The sequence below is a fragment of the Mus pahari genome, chromosome 17, assembly GCF_900095145.1.
Source record: "Mus pahari chromosome 17, PAHARI_EIJ_v1.1, whole genome shotgun sequence".
NCBI lineage: Eukaryota > Metazoa > Chordata > Mammalia > Rodentia > Muridae > Mus > Mus pahari.
This window is the reverse complement of record NC_034606.1, coordinates 47946638-47967430: the sequence shown is the minus strand read 5'-3', so window position 1 is coordinate 47967430 and position 20793 is coordinate 47946638. Positions and strand designations below refer to the sequence as shown.

Here is a 20793-nt window from a genome sequence, read left to right as displayed (position 1 = left end):
TCACTTTTTTTGGTCACCTGGAGACTTTGGACCTGCCAGCTGTCTGCCTCTTTTCCAAGTATCCCTGAGCACTAGGAAGCTGGACCATTAAAGGACAATCACTGGGGACCTAGGATAATCCCAGCTCTGCCTCTTTCAGGTTTAATGACTTAGGACAAGTTACTTGAATTCCCCTGTATCGGAGGCTGCATTTGTTTTTGTTTTTGTTTTTGTTTTTTTTTTTTTAAAGCTTTATTTATTTATTATATGTAATTACACACATAGCTGTCTTCAGACACTCCAGAAGAGGGTGTCAGGTCTTGTTACAGAAGGTTATGAGCCACCATGTGGTTGCTGGGATTTGAACTCAGGACCTTCGGCAGAGCAGTCGGGTGCTCTTACCCACTGAGCCATCTCCCCAGCCCCGGAGGCTGCATTTGTAAAGTGGGGTGTGACATCAGTATCGATCTCATCAGGTTCTTGATTAGGGTGGTAAAGGGAAGTCTGCCCTGTGACTTTGATCTTGTAGAGCAGAGCAGAAGGGCAAGCTGGTGAGCAGAGGCCACTGTGAGACTGCAACAGTCTTATCAGTCCCTTCACAAGAAAGATACAAGACCTTCCAGGGCCCCATCTTTGTCATCTCTTTCTACTGCTTTGGGCATAGGTCTCTTGTGCATAGCAGGGGTTCCCTCCACCTACAGTCTTGGGCATCCCCACCCGAGGCTTTAAAGCCTTGCTTCACTTAGCCTGAGAAAGCTTACAACCTCCAAGACTGCAGGTGACCCTGTGGAATGAAGGCATGCCCAGAGCATCAAGCCATGCCTGTGTGCCTAAGCACACTCAGCAGCTCCGCTCTTGGCCTGGGGAAAATACCTGGTGTGGGACAGGCACAGCATAGTGTTGGGGGCAGTTTCCCCTTCTGTCAACCACAGACTTTTGAAAGCTGCCTCCTGCAAGACTAGAGGTGAAGCCCCAGGATTGTGAAGGAGGAATCCAGGCTGTCCTCTTGGTGGGTCAGAGTTATTAGCCAGTGACCCCTCCCAAGAGGAAGGAGAGCAGGAGTCGGTTGAGGGATAAAGGTGAGGGTGGTTCCGTTGCTCAAGAGAGTCAGCTCTTACTGGGAAGGATAGCAGCCTGCAGCTGAAGCAGACGCCCTGGCTCAGTTCTCACAAGTCACTGATCTGCTGAGCAGGGCCAGTCTCCTCAATCAATCCGTGCTGACAGATGGTAGCGGAATCAGTGACCTAGAGGCAGAAGGCTCCATTTGTAATCCCAGAGTGGCCCAGGTTCTTGGAGGAGGGCTGAGGAGTTTGTAATAAAAGGAGTGACACAGGGTTTCCAAAAGCCATCTCGGAGCCAGAGAAAGAGAGAAGGGATTAGTTTTGCCTCTGGAATTGATACACAGTGATTCCGTTCAATAGGTAGTTTAGAGTGGACTGGGTTAGGAGAGATGGAAAAAAGAAACAGCTCATTTACTCTGTTTTCTTTAAAAGACTACAAAGTATAGAAAGAAAACCGAGATGGATACATTTGAGACAAGGAGGATACAAGAGGCTGTGGCAAGCTGGGTGTAGTATTGTCAGGGCTGTGATCCCAGCACCCCAGAGGCTGAGTCCAGAGGAGGATCATGACTTGAGGCCAGCCTATGAGACCCTGTCTCAAAACAAAGTAACTACCCTGAGTTGTAGGACTTTGGGCAGCAATTAATTTCCCCGAGCTTTATCTGCTCAGCTGTTGTACTGGCCTCCAATTTACAATATCCTTCTTTCAGTCTCCTGCATCCTGGGACTCCAAGCATGCAGTACAGTGCATGGTGGTGTTAGAGTTAGTGTCTGGTACTGCATGGATTCTTGGTGCAGCTCTCCTTAGATACTCACAGTACTTATAAGTGAGGCAACACTAGGGGGTTAGGCATGGAACTCAGGGGGGGGGGGATGAGTTGTCCAGGTCCCCATACATCACAAGAGTACTACTACCTGTCTGTTGGTCATGATTTCAATGAATGTGTTTCCTGTGTGGTACTTCAAAGGCACATGGTAGGGCCCCAGCAGATCTGGCTGTAGAATGGGGCAAGCTTCCATGTGGTGGTCACCTGGATAGTGTTCTGTTAGGGACTGAAAGAGTAGGGAGGGGGCTACCATGGGAAAGGAGGCCGGGACTGGACCCAGTGTTTCTCTGCATCCTGTTCCTAGTGAGCTCTCTTGTATCCTTCTTGTCCCCTTGAGGCAAAGTGAGACCTAGGAAGAAGGGAGAATGAGGAAATGGTGTCCCTTTTCTTCCTGAACTGGCTGGGGATGCCTTTAACACTGAGTCACCAAGAAAGCACATCTACATTCTCCCCCTTTTTTGGGGGGGGGTGTGCAGAAAACTTTAGATGTTTCCAATTCCTCCCACCTTTCTCACGGCAGTCTTGACACTAGCAGTAGCCAGGCTGTGGTCTCTTAAAAGCCTTAGTGGCTGAGAGTTTGAAAATGAAACAGAACAATGGGAACAGCTAGAGGGCAGGGCCTGGCGGTCTATTCAGCTTTGCTGCTTTGCTCTGGAAGGGCTTGGCACTTTGCCTGTTGTCAAAGAGGTGTGGGGGAATCAGATCCCCTGGAATGGTCCTGACCTGAGGTGGGACGGAGCTGGGAGAAATCATTACCTTCTCCACCACATCCTCCTGACAGGGTCCCTAGAACCACGTCAGGCCCTGCCTGGGATCCCCAGACCCTCTGTGGGTGGCCCGAGGCTAGGGAGAGTGAAGTACTCTGGCTGGATAGAATGAAAGGTGAAAGGGTAAAAGCCAGGCCGCAGGGATCTGTAGACCCCAAACACATGAAATCTGGTCCCCGGACCAACCACAAGCGACTCCTGTCAGCATCTCGCCTTACACCCAAAGCATGTTTTGGATTCCAGTTTCCTCTCAAGTTGGGTTGCTTTATGAGGGGAAGCCACAGACTCCCCAACATCTAGGCTGGATGCTGGCTTAGTTTAGAATCAGTAGTTTTAGGGACACATAATCCAAACTCTTCTCCTTCCTCTTGTATCTGTGAGGTCCAAAGTGGAGAGGTTTCTGAGTGTGCGAAAAGCAGGGTATACATGTCCAACCCCACCCTCTCCTCATTAGCGTCACTTTGCATAGCAGAGGGATTGGCACACGGTAGGTACCACCATCTGAGGCAGCCGTTCCAACCTATGCGTCGGGACAGCTTTGGTAGTGAATGACCCTTTCACGGGAGGCTGTCAGAAAACAGAGATTACTATTCACAGCAGTAGCAAAATTACAGTTATGAAGTAGCAATGAAATAGTTTATGGTTAGGGTCACCACAATATGAACTATATTAATGGGTCAAACATTAGGAAGGTTGAGACCCACACTGATCTATGAGACGGTGGTTGTACATGAGATTTTTCTTGAGGAAAAAGAAATTCAGCCTTTTGCTCTGTGAGGATATCTGAGATACAAGGGAAGGCTGGTTAGGGCCTGAGGCATGGCCCTGGAAATCTTTTCAGTTCTGGGCCCCTGCCATCCAGGAGTGCAGAATGCTGGCGGGGAAGTCTGTTTTACACGTGAGGGAGGTTGGCTTCCTTGCTTTTAGAACGGAGGAAACTGAGTCTCAGAGACTGTTGTTCATCCAGGAACACCCAGTAGGCACCATGGGCAGAGAGAGCATCGGCACACACCAGGCCATGTGACCCCTCCCCCACCCCCGCCCGGGCGGACGTTAAGAAAGCGGGAGCCACTCTGGTGGCGGCTCAACTATACAAATTGCCACGGGCTTCACGGGCTGCCAAAGGCGCGACTTCGGATTTGGAGGCTCTGGGAGAACTCCAGAACCCCCAGTGGAAGGTTCTGTGCCACCAACTCCCCAGAAAGTTGCTCTGGGGCACCCCACAAGGTAGTCTCAAGCGGAGGGATGGAGGTAGCACTGGGCGCGTGGTCCCGGACCGCAGAGTGGGGGTCTCCTCGCTGCGCCTCTCGACGCTGCCACACGCGGGTGGGCACGCGCGCCACCCCGCCCCCGGCCCCGCCCCCTGCGCCCGCCCCGCCCCGCCGCGCGCCCTCCCGCCCGCCCGCGCGCCGGGGCCCGGAGCCGCCTCATTGGCTGCACGCCGTCACCTGACGCTCTGTTATTTCCTGTGTGTTGGGAGAATGGAGAGAAAAAACCCGGAGCCGAGCCGCCTTCGGCCCCTGCGAGGCGGCCACGGCCTCAGCCGGGGGAGCCCTCCCTGAGGCGCGCCGGAGCGGGGAGTGAGCCAGCGAGCGCGCGGGCCGGAGCGAGCCTCTAGGGGCCGCGGCCCCGGCCCGCCCCGCCGTCGGCCTGGGCGTCCGCGCTGGAGGCGGTGGAGGCACCCCCACCCCCACCCCGCGCCGCGCCGCCGCCCCCTCCCCTCCCAGCGCCGGCGGAGGCCGAGGGACGGGCCGGGGGGCTCCTGCAGGTAACCGCCGCCCGGCCTGAGGAGAAGGGGCAGCCCGAGGGGCCGGGCCCGGGCCGCGCCGCTCATGCCGACTGCTGGGAGCACAGGTCGTGGCCCGGCCCGCCCTGCGAGTGCTGAGCCTCGGGAGTCGCGGAGAGGGCTGAGGGGACCGGCGTGGGCTGCCGAGGGGTCAACGGCCAGGACCGGCGTCGGGGCAGAGGGGCCGGAGGCGGAGATAACCCGGTCGTTGCGGCCTGAGGTGCTGAGGGGTCCAGGTTCTTGGCAGCCCCGCGGGGACCGGCGTTGCTGGCCTCTTGGCCGCGGGCTGGGGGCGAGGCAGCCGCGGTGGAGGGCCGGGCTGGGAGCGGGCCGGGGAGGGGCCGGCCGGGGCCGGCGGAGCTGCCGCGCGAACACCTGAGGCCATGTGGATGCGGCTGCCGGTCGCCTGCTGGCGGCCCAGGGCAGGTACCCGGCGGCCGGGCGCGAGCTAGGGGCGCAGGATGCACTTCCTGTGTGGGGCGCTCTCCCCTCCCCCGCCGCGGTGAGCAGGGCAGGGCGCGGGGTCCCGCGGAGTCCACGAAGGAGCTCTTCTTGCTCGCGGGTAGGACATGGGAAGGCGAGGCTCTGAGTCTCTCTTCCTCATTCTCACGGAAAAGTGGTGGTTTATAGAAGAGTTTGCTATCCGGCCTGCGGCGGGAGGTGGGATGTCCTGAGTGCGCCGGGATGGGAGTGGAATTTAGTGTTGGGGGGGGGGCGGTGGAGCTGCGGATTCCTCCACGGTTTGTGGGTGCGGACACCAGTGTTGCTTGCCTGCCTGTTTTCAACTCCTTTGGGGACGAATCAGAATTAGGGGTTTCCACCCGAGTTCTGCGTTCTCCCTCCAGAGATTAGATGACTCTGGTAAATGCTATAAAATGGATGGAATTTTTGAGCTATTATCTAACAGACTGATCTTTGAATGATAATTGGACCCTTATGCTAACAGCCTTAGTGAAGAGTTTTATAAAAGATTTTACACGGGGTGGCACTGGCGGCTGGGGATACGGCACAAAATTCCGATCTAGGAGGCCTGGAATGCACTTCCAGCTTGGCCACCAAATAAACTGTAGCCCTGGGCTAGTTACCTACCATCTCATGCCTCAGTTACACTTCGGTTAAAGACTCCCTGCAGGCCAGACATTTCGAAGGTTATCTGAGTTTGGTTTGGTGGTTCTTCCACTCCTGTTTTGTGCTCTCATTTTGACCATAGGAACTTTTCTGAGAGATGTAAGATGTGCTTCACTGGATTGAGAAGTAACTTGGTCAGGGTAGTTTGTGCTCAATTCCCAGTGCTTTTCTGTGCTTCTGAAGAGAAAACGCACACTATTAATAGCAGTCTAGCCTATGTTGAATCCACATCATTATGTTTTTTTTTCTTTGTGATAAGTTTTCAGAAAAAGCACTGGCTAATTGGGAAATATGGATGTGATGATTGGGTTTGTTTTTGTTAGGAGCCCTTTCCACGTTGGGAAGGGATGCTATTTCAAGATCTTCTAGGTGATTCTTGGCTAACTTCAAATTTCCAATTTCAGTCTTGGAGTAGGGATAAAGTAGAATTAGCTATGCGATGTAGTAGGCTTGTAGAATTAATATCCACCTCAGGATGCAGTAAATGATTTGCATCCCCGGTTTATTCCTAGTGGTAGCAGGGTACTTCCCTGGCAGATGCTGAAGAACCCGTTAGTTTTACTGATTTTCTGGTGTGTGAGGGCCCTGGGCCATATGCTTTTGAGTGGTAAGTAAGTACTCTTAGACCAACTTGGATTTTGCTCTTGTTTGTGGAAGACTTTGTTTTTTTGTTTTTTTGTTTTTGTTTTTTGTTTTTCCCCCGAGACATGGTTTCTCTGTGTAGCCCTGGCTGTCCTAAAACTCACTTTTAGACCAGGCTGGCCTCGAACTCAGAAATCCACCTGCCTCTGCCTCCCAAGTGCTGGGATTAAAGGCATGCTGGACCACTGCCCGGCCGTTTAAGACTTTTAGTATTGTAATATTTGAGAGATCCATGTTTAGAGTGATATCCTGTGCGTTTTTTTATTTTTGGCTATGTAGTCCTGAATGGCCTTGAACTTCCAGTGATCCTCTGTTTCCTGATTTTATTCACCTGGGGTTAATAGCTCAATTCCCAATAAAATATAGCTCACTATGTTTTTCTTAGATCATTTTTTTTAAATTTTGGTCTGTATCGCCTTAATGGTCTTTAAACGTGGATGGCAAAATGGGCTCATAATGTTTATCTTGTGTATGTGTTAGAAGGTTTTCTTTTATATTAGTTAAAAGCAGGCCTATCACATAAGGAGACACTTAAGATTATACAGATGAGTTATTTGGAATTTTCTATTAGAACTTGAATTATGACCTCATGTTCATTGTATGATTTGAAAAAGTGCCAGTTACTCAAATTAGAAACACCTATCACACTCAAGTATGTATTATGTTTGTTTTATAGCTTATGAAAATTTTACTATGAAACTTTACTGGTAATTTGTGGGTGTATGTATGTGTGTATATGAGAGATCTTACATTGGTAAGATAGTAGGAGAATTGCCTTTATTAAGTTTTAACTTATTCTTAAAGAGGAAAGGAAGTTAACATTTGCGTTAAAAACAAAAACAGTGTATAGACTTGGGCCAAAGAATTCTAAACTGTTCTAAAATGTCTACCTAGTGGACCTAAGAGTTCAATATTCCTTCTCAGAGTACATAAGCTACTGAGAGGTGGAGCTTGGATATAACTCTTTTTTTTTTTTTTTTTTAAAGATTTATTTATTTATTATATGTAAGTACACTGTAGCTGTCTTCAGACACTCCAGAAGAGGGCGTCAGATCTTGTTAGGGATGGTTGTGAGCCACCATGTGGTTGCTGGGATTTAAGCTCTGGACCTTCAGAAGAGCAGTGGGGTGCTCTTATCCACTGAGCCATCTCACCAGCCCTAACTCTTCTCTTCTAGGTCCCAAAACTTGTTACCAGGTTCCTTTTAATTCAGGGCCTGCTCAAGGGGCAGGTCAGTTAGTATGAGTGGCCCTAAAATACTAAGCTTCCTGCTGTCATTCTGCTTTACTGGCTCTTTAAAACAAACAAACAAACAAACAAACAACATAACAAGCAGTAACAACCAAACTGGTGAATATGAAATTTGGAGCTGGGTGAAATACTGGAAAGTGGTTTCTGTGACCCTTGGGAATTTTCTTAACTTTGTCCTTGCTTGGCCAATTTTGCTGGTATGCCTAAGATTTAATTTAAGAAGTTTCTCTTTCTCATCTAGTTCTGCCATTTTGTCTTGAGCTGAAAACATAGTCTGAAAGAGCAAGAGAAGTCATAAAACGTCTTTCTTGTTACCTGTGTGACTGGTTTGCAGTGTTAAGGAACCATGTCATGATTGCTTTCACTTTGGCCAAGTGAGACTTTTTTGACATAAATTTATGAAAAACAGAACTTTTCCCAGGATGCCTTATACATTACTTCCTCTTGGGGGTAGTATTTTTAGTTTTAGGCCTTTGAAAGACTTGTGGAGGGGATACTAGGGATTGAGAGCAGTCTCAATCGTGCTAGGCAGGTAGGTACTCTGTTAGTGAACTATATATACACCCAAGCTTCCCAAGGAGCTTGTCATGACCATGGTACCCACAGTACAGATGAAAAGATTCTCATGATGACAAATAAAATTCAGAGCTCCTTATATTAGGGCCATGCTTGCTTTGAGGTAATGCACAGGACTAGCAGGAAGATGTGCTAACAGGAGTTGTTGGTATAACTGTGGCTTTATTTGGTGGTTCTTTATGGATTTAAGAATATAGAGCTGGCTGTGGTGGTACATGCTTTTAGTCCCAGCACTCTCAAAGGCAGGCAGGTCTCTATGACTTTGAGGCTAGCCTGGTCTACATAGTGTTCCAGGCTGGCATCAGCTGTATAGTGCGATCCTGTCTTAAAAGAGAGAGAGAGAGAGAGAGAGAGAGAGAGAGAGAGAGAGAGAGAGAGAGAGAGAGAGAGAGAGAGAGGGAGGGAGGGAGGGGAGAGAGAGAGGGAGGGGAGAGAGAGAGGGAGGGGAGAGAGAAACATACCAGCTACTAGGGAAACTACACTACCCCCCATTAAAAGCTCTCCTGTAGGATTGGGACACTTGACTATTAACACAATATGGAGATGGTTTCTTTGTTTGAACATTGTATCCCTGAATGTTGATTAAAATCCTCTTATATGTCATGTCATTTGCATTAATAGATGTTCATGGGCTACACTAAAAGGTAGAAGAAGTGGTAGGTCAGGTAGAGAATAAGCCACTCTGAAAACAGAATATAAACAGTAAGTAAATAAGAATGTCATGTAGTGGGCTGGAGAGATGGCTCAGTAGTTAAGAGCACCGACTGCTCTTCCGAAGATCCTGAGTTCAAATCCCAGCAACCACATGGTGGCTCACAACCATCCGTAATGAGATCTCACGTCTTCTTCTGGTGTGTCTGAAGACAGCTACAGTGTACTTAGATATAATAAATAAATCTTTTTTTTTTTTTTTAAAAAAAGAATGTCATGTAGTAATAGCTACAAGGAGAATAAAAACAATACAGGTGGATGTGTTGGTGCCTGCTTATAATCTGGGAACTCATGAGACAGAAGCAGGACTGTGAGTTTAAAGCCAGCTTGAGCTACATGAGCAAGTCTATCTGGAAAAGAAAGAAAAGAAGCTTAATATGATAATGATATAGAATGCTGCTTTAGAGTGCTTTCAAAGATGGTCCCTGTTTTGTAGACATTTCTCTCAGCTGTGTAGACAGATTTAATCTTTAGGACAAGTAAAAAATGTTAAGTAATTTACTTTGGCCTTGAACATCTGGAAAAAAATACCCAAGGCCACTGCTAGGAAGTGTTGTTCCCTTCTCATAGTCTGCTACCACCATTAAACATATTTCTGTAACAAATGTGCTTTATCCCATCCTTACAAAACAACACACAGAACCTGTTTCCCATTTATGTGGCTAGCCACAGTAGTAATCAAGGACATACCTGGAGCAGTAGTACCCTTGTTCATCTCAAGAGATCCTACTCTTTTGTTTTTTTTCCCCCTTAACTTGGCTGGCTCATTTGCACTATATAGCTGAGGATGACCCTGAACCTCTGATCCTCCTACTTCCACCTCCTAAGTTCTAGGATCAGACATGTACTACTACTGCAATTAAGAAGAATTCCTACTTTTTTATTAGGCACAGTGAATATTTTTTCAGGCTTCCTAAGTAATAGTTTTTACTTTTAGTCATAGAAGTGAACCCAGGGTTGTCCTGTAACTGAGGTGTGGAAATAACATCAGAAGTTATCCCCACACCTAAAAGGCCTCATTGTAACTGAACTCTAAGGAAGCATTCTCCAGACTGCTTCATATTGATAACAATGCTGCTTCAGATGGGAATTTCATGGGGTTTTTCTGTTAGTGATGGAACTCTATATAGACTAGGCAGCCAGAACTCAAAGAAATCCACCTGCCTCTTTCTCTTCATTGCTGGCAAAACAGGCATGCATGATCATCATACCCTGTTAAATTTTTAAAAATTGGAGTACATTATGTCATATGTATGTATATGTGTGTAGGTGCACATGTGTATGTCTGTGTGGAGAACAGTTATGTGCCTAGATTTTATGTGGGTACTAGAGATCAGATTCATGTACTCATGTTTATTACATGGTAAGCACTTTGGCTGGCAAAGAGCAGGTTCCCACCTTTGACTGTCAGTGTAAATCACTTTCAGTTTTTCCTGAGCTGTAAAGTCATAGGGTTAAACTAGATTATTCTCTTAATCTAGTTTGTTGTGTATTTGGTAGTAGAGGGTGCTGAATCCCCTAGAGCTGGAATGGAGGATTGTGAGCTGCCTAATGTGGGTGTTGAGCCAACTCAGGTTCTAGGGAAGGACAGCAAGCACTCAACTGCTGAGCCAGCCACCTCTCTAGCCCCTATTGCTTGTTTTCTTCTGGCTCTAAAGTTCTGTAGTCATAGTTGAAAAGTGAAGCAAAAGGCAGCTTAGATACCAGTTAGTGAGCCTCGTAGCTAGGATGAGCTTGTCTCTGTACTGTGTTATCCACTGCCAGAGCCTCTTCCAGCTGCCCTTGCTTCTCAACATCTTTCCAGCTCAGTTCCACTCAGTTGGGACCGAAGCAAGGGCAGCTATAAGACATACAGAAGTCACTGGTGTTCAGCACCTCAAACTGAAATTTTAAATATAAAACACCAGTGGATGTTTTCTGCCTTTCTTTTGGTTTTTTTGTTTTGTTTTGTTTTGATTTTGTTTTTGAAACAGGGTCTTTTGTACCCCTGGCTGTCCTTGAACTTAATGATGATTCTCTAAAGTGCTAGGCTTATAGGCATAATCCAATATACTTGGTGTCTGCAGTTTTGATTAAGACAATTCGAAACAGACAGACATTTCTTCTTACTGAAACCTTTAGCAGGCACCATGAATGATCTCCCTTAAGTTCTTCTGGCTAGTCCCTATCCATAATCGCTATCCACAGTGCATGAAAGTAAAAAGACATAATCATTCTACCTTCATTATTTGGAATAACTTTCCCACAGGTCATCTCCAGTGGTATCACTACCTTTCCCGTTTCTCAAGTCATGGTTGTATCACTCTTATAATTCATCACCAAGTTACTAACAGTACTATTTCCATTATATAACTTTCTTTTTAAAAGTTGTTTTTAATTTTATTTTATGTGTATGGATTTTTTTTTTTTTTTTTACTGCATGTATGTCTGTGTACCAAATGTGTGCCTGGTGCTTGCAGGGGCCAGAAGAGGGCATCAGATGGGAATCTAACTCAGGTCCCCTGGAAGATAGGCTAGTGCTGCCAGCTGTAGAGTCATCTGTCCAGTCCCATAATATAACTCCTGTAATGATACTTCTTTCCTCCTGTCCCCACTACCCCAGTGCCATACTCAGTGGAACATTGGTCTCCTATTTCTATTCATATCTGCCTCTATCCCACCTTGTCCAGAACACAAGAGTCACCTCTTTCCTGATTAGAAAATTTTAAGTTTTCCATAACACCCTGTAGAGAAACCTGACCCCTTCTGCCTTTCTTCAGCTTTGTCTCTGACTGCTTGTCTTGACACTTGGCTTTCTTCAGCAACCTTCATTCTTCTTCTGTTCCTTGAAAATGCTACTTCTTCCAAGCCAGAACAGCGACTAGCCTAGCCTTTTCTCATCCTTTGTGATGTTTGTGGAATGAGTAAGTACCAGGAGATAAGCAGTATAGAAAATGGAATAAGAAGAAAAAGTGTTCTTGGTGTGCATCTGTAAAGTTCTTAAAATAGTAGAAGTGTGTATGCAGAATTCTAGTTTGGTTATAGCATAGGCAGAGTTTCTTAAACAGTACATATAGGAGTCTGCTATCCTGTTGGTGAATGTGTAAAATGATGTAACCATTTTGGAAAACTTAAATTCTTAGAAAGTTGAACATGTATATCTTGTGACCAGGCAGTTTCATTTTTAGGTATTTATTCAGAAGAAACAAAATTTTCTGCAACTAAGCTATATGCAAGAATGCTTATAATGGTTATTCTTATAATAATCAGATCCTGGAAATGGTCCAGCTGTCTGCCCATGGGCAAGATAAACTAGTATATACATTTAATGGAAGGCTGCTCAACAATAAAAAGGACAGACCACTGGTACTGTGGTACTGTAATAAAGATGAGGTCTCACAAATAACACTGAAAGTTAAAAAATGGATCATCTTATTTGTAAGCCAAAATAACCCATGATATTAGGAATTGGATTGATAATACTTTTTGTTTTGTTCATAGGCAGGTCTCATGTAGCCCATGCTGGCCTCAAACTTGTTTATGTGGCCAACTTCTGATCTTTTTGCTACCACCTCCCAAATGATTGGTTTACAAGTCTTTGCTACAATGTTTGGCTTTGATACCCCTTTCTCCCTGACTTGGGTGGATGAGGATTGCGTAGGAGGGGGACATAAGTTTCTAGAGCAGTGGTTCTCAACCTTCCTAATGCATGTAATATTTCCATGTTGTGGTGACCCCAACCATAATGCTATTTTCATTTCTACTACATAACTGTAATTTTGCTACTGTTAAGATGATACACTGCCCCCATAGTTTGAGAACTTCTATTCTAGATATCTGTCTATATCTCAAGATTAGATTTTGTGCTTATAACTAATTTTATTATGAGTAAATTATATCTGAAAACAATTTAGGAATAAAGTTAAGACTCTAGACTGGGTGGTGGTTGGTGGTGGCAGCAGTGGTGGCGGTACACTCCTTTAATCCCAGCACTCTAGGAGGCAGAGGCAGGTGAATCTCTGTGAGTTTGAGGCCAGTGAGTTACAGGTCCATCAAGGCTACATAGTGATATCCACCCTCAAAATCAAACCAAAACATAAAACAGGCACTATAGTGTTCACACTTGTAATCTTAGTGCTGAGGAGACAGGATACCTGGGGCTTGCTAGCCAGCCAGTATAACTGAATCAAAGAGTCCAATGAGAGATCCTGTCTCAAAAAATAATGTAGAGAACAATTGAAGAAAACACCTAGTGTCATTCTCTGGCCTCTAGGCACCCACATGTACACAAGCACCAAAAGGAAAACATGAGTTGGAGTCTGGAAAGATGGCTCAGTTGATAAAACACTTGGCTCATAATGTGAGGACCTTAGTTTTGAATGCCCAAAAGCTTACTTGCTGGCCAGTTAGCTTATCCTGCTTGGCAAAGTTCCAGACCAGAGACTCTGCTTCAAACAGGTTAGCCTTTGACTCTCATATGCCCGCTGCCAAATGTACATGAAACTACACAGTCTCACACATACACACACACACACACACACACACACACACACACACACACACACACGCACAAAAGTTGAGTGTTTTTAATCCTAGTACTTGAGAGACAGAGGCAGGCTGACTTCTGGTAATTGTAGACCAGCCTGGTCTACACAGTGAATTCTAGGACAACCAGGTTCATGCAGAAAGACCTTGTCTCAAACCAAACCAAAATAAAACACCAGAGGGAGATGGGAAGCACTTTTACCCTTGATGACAGGGCTGAGGTTTGGGGGTGAAGTTCACTCTTTCTCTGGTCCTAGCAGAGCAACTAGTCTGTTATCTTTTGGATATCTATCTACCTAAAACTTTTGTTTACAGGAAAAATAAAGACTTGGGAAATATTTTCAAACACCACTTTACATGGCTCTCAGGCTAGTCAGAGCCATTTTGCATTATTTTTATTTTCGCTTTGGCTTCTGTCTTGTTCTGTTCAGTGCTTTAACAGTGAAAGTACTGTTTTGCCCACAAGCCACTGCTCTGTTGTTACCTATCCTCAACTTCTGTCTCTATCTGTGTCAGTGTAGGTCAGAGGTTATGTGTAATACACAACATGTTTATTTCTCCAAGTTTGTCTGTTGGCCAAGATTCTGTGTTAAGCTTTTTGACTTTATGTCTTTTCACATAGGTATTAATGTTAAATTTAAATTAATTGAAGAAAATTTACAGGGTGTTTCTGTGACTAAAATTAAGAGTAGGGAAAACTTCAGAGGAAGAAATAACGGCCTGATAGGAACAAGATGATGAAAATCTTGGTTCTAAGGGTATATTGAAGAGTTTCTTAGGGTCTTAATGCTGTGAACAGACATCATGACCAAGGCAACTCTTATAAAAAGAACATTTAATTGGTGCTGGCTTACAGGGTTCAGAGATTCAGTCCATTACTATCAAGGTGGGAACATGGCAGCATCCAGGCAGGCTTGGTGCAGGTGGAGCTGAGAGTTCTACATCTTCATCTGAAGGCCACTAGAAGACTGGTTCCCTTGTGGTTAGGAGGAGGATCTTCTTGCCCACCCGCACAGTGACACAATTTCTCCAACAAGGTCTCACCTACTCCAACAAGGCCACATCTCCCATTAGTGCCACTCCCTCAGCCAAGCATATTCAAATCACCATGAAAAACATGGCCAACTGTTCCTCTGAAAAACAACTGCAGAGAGGCCCAGAAGGAGCATTGGTAGTTTGGTGAAGAAGCTGAAGAACTCTGTACTCTGTGGGGAATGCTGGGAATTTCTGGAGGATTTTGGAACAGGTGTATGTACTCTGATTTGTGTTGAATAATTATCCCACTGGAGGGCAGTTTGGAAACTTTTTTAAGATTTATTTATTTATGAATATGAATGCCCTGTGTGCATGTATACCTGCATACCGGAGGAGCATCAGTTCCCATTAAAGATGGTTTTGAGCCACCATGTGGTTGCTGGGACTTGAACTCAGGACCTCTTGGAAGAGCAGCCAGTGCTCTTAATTGTTGAGCTGTCTCTCCAGCACCGGGGATTATATTCTTAAGAGCAGGATGACTCCTACAAACTCTTGGACTAGCAATGAAGCCAACAGTTTATTCTACCTGCACATGTGTCAGCAGACAATGAAAAGTACCTGTTGTATTGAATTCAGTGCTAACCCTACCCAATGAGTTTAAACCTGACAAAGGGCCTGAGGGTGCACCTCTGTGGTAGTGTTTGCTTAACATGCACAAGGCTCCAAGTTCCATCTCCAGCATTGCAAAAATACATATAATGGCAATAGAGTTTCTTTCTTTCTTTTTTTTTTTTGATTGAAAAGGATTTTGTGGAAGTGGAATTGAGCTTTAGTATATTCCATAGGAGAAATTTGAGTTGGGAGTGAAAGACATCATAACTGGTATCATTTATTAAGTGTTTCTATGAAATGAAAAAAAATTGGCTACGTGTGATTGGCATGTGCTGAAAACTGACATTCTCAGATGTAGTCCATTCCCTTATGACTACAGATAAGGGAATAGACTACAACTGAGAAAAATATTTCACTTCAGTTAAGATTGCTAAGTAGATTCTATTCTATGCACAAGAAATACCAAAATATCTTCCTTTTTCCTAGAGTTCAGTGTCTGTAGGAGAGTCAGACATGGAAAATTAATATTTATAAAATGTACAAAAGATCTTTAAGACTGTAGCAGTGGTGTAATGAGAGCTAGAGGAGACCCATGGAAGAGGCTAGTTACCTCCTGATTGAGAATGGAAAGAGTATGAAAGAAAGCTGTAGAGGCAGAGACATTCAGTGGGCCTGACAGGAAAGAGCTGTGTGGAAGCAGTGGGGAAGGAACATGCCAAGGAAAAGTTCTTTAATACCGAAGTTAAAAGTATGTGGTATGGGGCTGGTGAGATGGCTCAGCGGGTAAGAGCACCCGACTGCTCTTCCAAAGGTGCAGAGTTCAAATCCCAGCAACCACATGGTGGCTCACAACCATCCTTAACAAGATCTGACTCTTCTGGGGTGTCTGAGGACAGCTACAGTGTACTTATATATAATAAATAAATAAANCTTAAAAAAAAAAAAAGTATGTGAGCTCTGGAGCATGGCAGGGTTGATGGTCAGGAGCAAGAGGGACCCAGACAGCCCAAGAGTGAGACTGAACTTGAATTTGAGTGCTTGATTTGCATAAATGGAGCTTGGTTTGGAAGATAGTTGTAGTCTATGACTGAGAGGCCTTTTCTCACTGTCATAAAGGCTGGGGGTGGAGATATGAAAGGGTTGTAACCATGTGATGAATTGGTGAGTTTTTCTTCTTCCTCTTCTGGTTTTCCCCTTGCCCAAAGCCTCATAAGAGGAAGCATTAAACTATAGCAACTGGTGTAAATAAAATGGACTTACAGGAAATTCTAGCACTAAATCTACCTTAACATAAAAACCAATAGGCAAGGATATTCCAGTGGCCAAAAACTCAAGTTGTTAATAATTTTCATGTAATAAATTCTAAAAGCTAGATAGTCTCAGTACTTGACAAATGTTAACTTATTTAATTATTAGAAAAATTAGGTTATGTTATCTTTCGTTTTCTGGATGAGCAAACTGAATTTTGGAAGAATTGAATGACATGACCAAGGGCACATAACTAGTACATAGCAGAGCCAGCTTTTGCTGTTGGGCACCTGGCTCTGAGTTTTGCTCTTCACGGTACGTGATGTGGTTCTGCATTTAATCTAGATGAGTGGGAAAGAGCTTGGCCAGTAATTTAAGTACAGGATCCTTGGAGAGACGAAAAACAGAATGGAGAACTGCCTTTTAAGGACCAATATGTGAGAAGTTAAGGACTATGCACCATTGCATTCCCAACTTGTAGGATATATCCTTTATGCTCAGCAAATAATTTTTGAGTAAATAAATACTACGTAAAATAGAGTTTTGCTGCTAGCTTCCCAAGAACTCTGCCATGGAAGGAGTCAGTTGCTTTCACTGCTCAGGATCCTATCTGAATTAGTGGGTTCCAAGCTTGTTACTTGCCTATTTATGCCGAGTTTACTCAGTTTTAAAGAATGCTGTTCAGGCAGCTGCTTACTAAATTTAAAAAGTCAACTTATTTTCAGAATCAAAATATCTGGCTTTATAATTTCAGCAGAAATCTATATATTCAAGTTCTGTAATGATGCTTCTGGTTTGTCACACACCTGTATGTAAGATGGGAATCTTGAAAAGACTTAAGGAGATGACTTAAGTTAGGGAGATGACTCAGTTGATAAAGTGCCTGTTGTGTAAGCATTGAGTCCACATTGAGTATCTACATAAGAAGCCAGGTGTGCCATGGTGGTCTATACCTATAACTCTGGACAGACAGGCAGAAGGATCCCTGGAGCTTGCTGGCCAGTCTCAAATCTTTGGGCTCCAGGTCCAGTGAGAGAACCCTGTCCTGCTCTCCCCTGAGTATCTCTCATCCACAAAAAAGAGAATCACAGAGGATATGTAACTAGTATGTAGCAGAATTAGCTTTGATCAACCCCTGGCCTTACAAACCTGCACACAAATGCTCACAAATTCACAACTACATGGACACATACATACATCTCACACAAATGAATTGAAATTGAATTCTTTTTGTTGTTGTTGTTGTTGTGGTTTTTTTTTTTTAAAGATTTTTTAATTTATTATATGTAAGTACACTGTAGCTGTCTTCAGACACTCCAGAAGAGGAAGTCAAATCTCTTTACGGACAGTTGTGAGCCACCATGTGGTTGCTGGGATTTGAACTCAGGACCTTCGGAAATGCAGTCGGGTGCTCTTACCCTGAGCCATCTCACCAGCCCCCTGAAATTGAATTCTTGATATCAGTAGCAAAAGTGTTTATGTAACCCATTCAAAGAGAATTTTAATAAATATTTCTTTTCTTTTTGGAGACTGGGTTTCTCTGTGTAGCCCTAGCTGTCCTGGAACTCACTCTGTAGACCAGGCTGGCCTGGAACTCAGAAATCTGCCTGTCTCTGCCTCTCAAGTGCTGGGATTAAAGTTATGTGCCACCACCGCCTGGCCCTTAATAAATATTTCTTAACAGACTAAGTATTATTTCTACCCTCCCTATCTCTTTTTTTATATGAATATTCATAAGACTTGATACAGGCCCATCCGAATCTGCTAAGAAACTTGCTAGTGGTTCATTAGGAAATTCTTTTCTAGGAACCTAGTGATAATTCAGCTCTAGAAGTGTCTTTGCCAATGTGAAGTCACAGCATTGATCGTGTAGAAGTCTTACATCTGAGCTCATTAGCAAATTAATAACTGATACAGGTTTTGTTTCTAGGGAAAAACTAATGCTTTATCTTTGCCTATTTCATTCTAAATTAAGCCATTTGAGAAGAGGAAAAGGATAAGTTTAAGTGAATCAAAACTTAATTCCATAGCCAGTCAGTTTATATGTTGACCTAACTCAGCATATTCACCTTCTATTAAAATAGACATCTTGTAATACTTTTCTGTTAAAATATAAGATTTAACTACCAAGCAAACAGTATGGAAAGTAATTTCATAAGAGTATACTTTTATTCTAGTTAAACTAGTATATAAAAAGTTATTTTTATTGAAATAGTTATGTATGGAAATATGTTAAATGTCATGATTGTCTAATATAAATATTTTAACTAAAATAGCTTCTAAAAATGTTTTTGTGGCTGGAAGTGACTTCTAATGTTATTTTATAAAATAACAATGCTGTGATCCTAGAGGAGAAGACTCACTAGCTTTGACCGTTTGTATCTGTGGTTTCTGCATCCACTGATTCAACCAAATGTAAATGAAAAATAATTTAAAATGAAAGTTTTATAATTATCTGGTGAATAATATAACTATTTTGATACTTTTTATATATTGACTATTTTAATAATCTAGATTTAAATTATATGAGGTTATTTTTGTAGGTTCCAAAATCTGTTTTCCTCTTATGTTAGATGTGTATGTTATAAAAATTTCATACCATGTGGCCACTCCCTTCTCTATAGCAGAAAGCCTTCCATGCCTATGTAGGGTTCAGGTAGATTCCTTTTTTGCTCTGTGTTTTCTCAAGGCATCATGTGACATTTTGCCTCTTGCCTGTTTTCTCCCCTAATGTGAGCTCCATGGGATAAAAATAACTTCATCCCTGTTCTTAGAGTAGTATCTGGCATACAGTAGGAACTCACATATTGATTGAAATATGTACCTTAAGGTTACATCCCTTTGTGATACTCTTATAATTGATTTTTGTAGGAATAATGATTATTTTCTTTCTAGACCTCTGTTGAAAGTGTGGGAGTTGAAGGGACCCTGCAGCGATGCTGAGGAACCCTTGCAGAGGCAGCTTAGAGCCATTGCAGATGTAGTTGAAGGAAGTGAGTTAGTGTTTAGAGCTATTGCAGATGTAGATAAAGCTTAGAGCTATTACAGATGTAGTTGAAGGAAGTGAGGTAGTGGGCATGGAGGAAGACCTGCCTGCCTTTTCCAGCCTTCTGGAAATAACTTCTTCCCCAGTGTCTTATGCCATAAAGTCTTTCAAATGCAGCTCTTACCATATCCCTTATTTGTTTATGGGTCATGTGTAGGTACCTCTGTCTTTGTAGTCCCAACTTCCAGCTTTCTCCCGTTACTCTGTGTGTCCAGAAATGTCTCCATTCTCAGTTGCAGGTTCATATATTTGACCATTAGTCATTTCTTGAAGCTATTACTTTTCAGGGCTTTTCTTAAATATTCTTTCTTCCATGAAAGCTCACATTTGTTTGTTTGTTTGGTTTTGGTTTCTCTAGGTAGCCTGGACTGCCTTAGAACTCACTCTGTCGACCAAGATGGCCTCAAACTCATCCTCTGCTTCCCTAGTGCTGGGATTAAACGTGCGCGCCACCACTGCCTGGTGTTCACAGTTTCTTTAACCAGTCTCTTTTTCAGTTTGTAATTTTTTGTTTCCTCTATGTTGGAGATAGAACTCAAGGTCTTGTGTGCTGGGCAAGCACTCTGCCACTTCCATATCCCTTCTCTACTTTGACCTTTTGTTTTACACCTTCTCTTTAGCTTAAATTTTTTATTGCATTGTTTGTTTATTATGGTGTAGGTGAATGTGCACATGCCATGACGTGCTTGTGAAAGTTACAACTTGTAAGAGCTGATTCCCTTGTTCTGTTTTTTAAGGATTTATTTACTTGTGTGTTAGTATTTTCTTGTCTGTTTTTTTGAGATATAACAGTCCTAGGTGTCTTAGAACCTGCTTTGTAGATCCTCCAGCCTCTTCCTCTGCCTCCTGAGCGCTGAGATTAAAGCTGTTCCACCAAGCCCCCTCCCCTGTGTATGAGTGTTTTACCTTCATGAATTTCTGTATACTGTAAATGCCTAGTGCCTGTGGAGGACATGAAAGGGCATCCTATTACTAATGTGCTAGACTAATGTGGTATGTTTGTTACAGTTGATGAACAATTATTGATATATTACTATTAATGAAAATTTATAGTTCATATTTGAGTTCATTCTTTAGAATTTGCCAATACATAATTTTATGATTTTTATCATGATGACCTCACACACAGTGACTAACTACAGGGCCCTCTCTGCATGCTCATGTGCTTGTGGTAGCTAGCTCCATACCTGGCTCCGTGGCTCCCGCTTGTATCCTTAGCAACCACAGATCTTTTTCACTGTCTGCAGTTTTGCCTTTTCTAGAATGTGTCATAATTGGAATCATACTGTCTGTAGCCTTTTCAAACTGGTTCTTTCATACAGTAATGCCTCAAAGGTTCTTTGTTAGTGTTGTTTTCTTTCTTGACAGGGTCTTGCTATGTAGCTTTGCTAGGCCTCAAACTTGGAATGATTTTCCTGCTTCTTCCTGTGTACTGGGATTATAGGTATGTGCCACACTCTGCTAGTTCTACAGCTTTCTGAAGATTGATATCTCTTTATCATTGCTCATATTTAATTTAGGGTATATCACCAGTCTGATTATCTGTTTACTATCTCAGTTGCTGCACGCCTTTAATCCCAGCACTCGGGAGGCAGAGGCAGGCAGATTTCTGAGTTTGAGGCCAGCCTGGTCTCCAGAGTGAGTTCCAGAACAGCCAGAA

At 43.8% G+C, this 20793-nt stretch overlaps 1 protein-coding gene across 5 annotated transcripts in view; it reads left to right on the top strand.

The window, feature by feature from the left end:
- Positions 1 to 20793, top strand: part of Tcf20 (transcription factor 20) — a 171502-nt gene that overhangs the window by 83658 nt on the left and 67051 nt on the right. For 3 of the 5 annotated variants that reach the window (XM_029547807.1, XM_021216152.2, XM_029547806.1), the window contains exon 1: positions 4120 to 4402. The exons of the other annotated variants lie outside the window; for them this stretch is intronic. The gene's annotated coding sequence lies outside the window, so the exon portion shown is untranslated. Of the gene's footprint in view, positions 1 to 4119; positions 4403 to 20793 lie in introns of those variants that run through there. 5 annotated transcript variants of the gene reach the window in all.